Source organism: Lepidochelys kempii, chromosome 7 (assembly GCF_965140265.1).
Source record: "Lepidochelys kempii isolate rLepKem1 chromosome 7, rLepKem1.hap2, whole genome shotgun sequence".
Classification (NCBI taxonomy): domain Eukaryota; kingdom Metazoa; phylum Chordata; order Testudines; family Cheloniidae; genus Lepidochelys; species Lepidochelys kempii.
The window spans coordinates 91,637,141-91,639,777 of NC_133262.1; the positions used below are offsets into that span (position 1 = coordinate 91,637,141).

Genomic DNA, 2,637 nt, shown 5'->3' on the forward strand with positions numbered 1-2,637 from the left:
GGAACTACAAACACACACACAGTGAGGTCTAAATAACAACAGTGTTTACTAACTATATACCACACGCACGGCCTAGCTACATAAATCAATGGCTGCTCTGCAGGGTTCTGGAGGCTTCTGAAACCTAGAAGCCAGTAAGAACCACTAGAGGGCTCAAGCTATTTAAAAGGGATCCTACCCAGTTTGTATACACTACACCTACCAAAACAAAACACACTACACTGCATGTACAATTCTTCCCCTGGGGAGATGATGACAGAAAGACCAACTGACATGTGAAATACGTTGGTCATGTCACTTAGTAATGCATTGCTGGAAGGCACTCAGAGACTATGATGATGAGGGCGGTATAGAACAGAATCTGGATATTTTTTATGTTAAAATGATACATATCAAGGGGCCAACCCTATTGGATGGGTTTTTTTGGGGGGGGGGGATGTTTGTTTTTAAGGTGAACCCTGCTCTCTTGATTGACGAATTCGGCTATGGCTCTGTAGCCTTGCAGAGCCCCTCCAGCCAGTGAGGACAATCTAGCACTTCATTTGTACTCAGTGTTTATTCAGGCTAGCTCCTATTAAAATCAATAGCCTGGAGTGTGAACTGAGTAAGTACTTTGGGATTTGGGCCCGTTGTGAACTGAAACTATGGTGTATATACAGTGCCCACATTTCACATACTTCTTAGCCATCTCACTTCATTTTGGGAGATAGGGGAGTTTGCCATTAATATCTACATCAAAGATGGAGCATCTCAAAGCATCAGCAGTTCTAGATGAAGAGTTTTGTTTTAGGCGGAAGTGGTTAAAATGTCTGAAAGAGAAGCTATTTTTTAATAAGTTTCTGAACACAGCTTAACTGGTTTAGCAACATTTCTCAAAGCGCAGCTGCTTCTGTGCTTGCAAATACAAGGGTGAGTCATAAACCCCTGAAAAATTGGCTTTAAAATGGAAATACCAGCTCAGATGCAACCACAGTCTTGAAAACACAGTACTATCATGGCATAAACTGAAACATGTTTAACTATTTCAATAACTGATACCTGATTGAGACTGTCATATTACCTTCAACAGATACTGTAGGCAGAGCTTGGAAGACCAAGGATTCACTGAAGGCAAGCACAAGAGAGACAACCGTTACATTATGTGCATGTGAAAGGCTGTGAAACAGCACGGATGATAGATCACATTACTGGCCTCGTCAGCGCCCCTTCAGGCAAGACAGTGGAAGGCAGCCTTGTCCATTGCAGTGAGTCTCTCAACCTTTTTCATATTTCCACTCACTTCTATCCTATCTGGGTTCTCTTGCCCTACACCTACATACTTAACAAAGGCAGGGCAGTCAACCCTCCCCCCCAAGATGAGAGTCTCATATTTAGTGGTTGAAGTGGGGAGACATGAGATCTATTCCTGGATCCATCTCCGATTTGCTGTGTAAACTTTAACAAGTGACTTAATACTATCTATCTTAGGTACTTTTGCAGCTCCTATTACTATAATATCTGAACACCACATAGCCTTTAAATATTTATTTAACACCCCTGCAAGGCCAGAAAATACTATTCCCCCATTTTGTAGATGGGGACTGAGACAGAGAAAGAACAAAAATCCAGACTTTAAGGGTATTTAGGCACCTAAAGATGCACATAGGCACCACATGGGATTTTCAAAAGTGCGGACTGAAAGCAATGGGAGTTAGACAGCTCGGCATTTTGAAAATCCCACTAGGCAGCTATCTGCAATCATTATGTACCTACATGTAATAATTCGGCTTTAAGTCGCTTTCCCAAGGGTCACACAGGAACTCTGCAGCAGAGAACAAAACTGATCTGAGCACTTCAAGTCCCAGTCTAGCAGCCTAGCCAGTGCACTGCCCTTCTTCTGTAAATCTACATCACAGAGGTATTGTTCGCTTTAACTGATTCATTTTAAAATACCTAGGTCACTGTACATAAGGTGCTATAGGAGTACAATTTATTACTACCCCATAGATCACCACAGAACTGCCACTCAGATGCACCTGACAGCAAGACTGTTCTGGACTGAGGCATCTGAAAGAGCACGGGCTGCCAACTCTGACTGAAGCTATTCCGGGAGATTTCCCCGCCTCTCCCCCCCAAGGTAATGTCATTTTCTTAAAATATCCTATTAAAATCTCCTGGCTGGCTTTCAACGTCCCCGGGGGAGATTGATGGGGATTCCTGGAGACTCCAGGCCAATCCTACAGGTTGGTAAGCCTAAGCATGTGGCCAGAGACATCTGGGACTCTTTCCAAAATAAGCTGGCCAGATAGAAGCATAGCAGGGCCCCGTTCAGGCGCAGGACCAGAGGACGCTAACGCCTAACGATGAGATCAATACAATTGTTTCCCGCTTGTCCACGAGCCTGCTGCTGGGGTGAGCAGGGAGCCCACACTGCACCTTGCAACGCTGTAGCAACAACCCTCGGTGGCTACTGGGGGGAGGAGGATCCTCCCAACTGCGGCTCTGCCCAGCTTCTCCGGGCCAGGCGGTCCCCTTGTGCTCCAGGCGCTCCCTACCCTATGCGGTGCTGCCTCCCTGCTTTCCTTCCCCCCGCCCAACCCCGGCGCCGGGCACGGGAGCGGGACGGGCGGCGCCTAACCCCGGAGGAGGAGCCTGCCC

At 46.4% G+C, this 2,637-nt stretch overlaps 1 protein-coding gene across 2 annotated transcripts in view; it reads right to left on the reverse strand.

The window, feature by feature from the left end:
* The window catches only part of ACTA2 (actin alpha 2, smooth muscle), a 38,234-nt gene that overhangs the window by 35,202 nt on the left and 395 nt on the right, over positions 1–2,637 (reverse strand). Inside the window, exon 2 of one of the 2 annotated variants that reach the window (XM_073353780.1) lies at positions 1,061–1,104. The exons of the other annotated variant lie outside the window; for it this stretch is intronic. The gene's annotated coding sequence lies outside the window, so the exon portion shown is untranslated. The remainder of the gene's footprint in view (positions 1–1,060; positions 1,105–2,637) is intronic. 2 annotated transcript variants of the gene reach the window in all.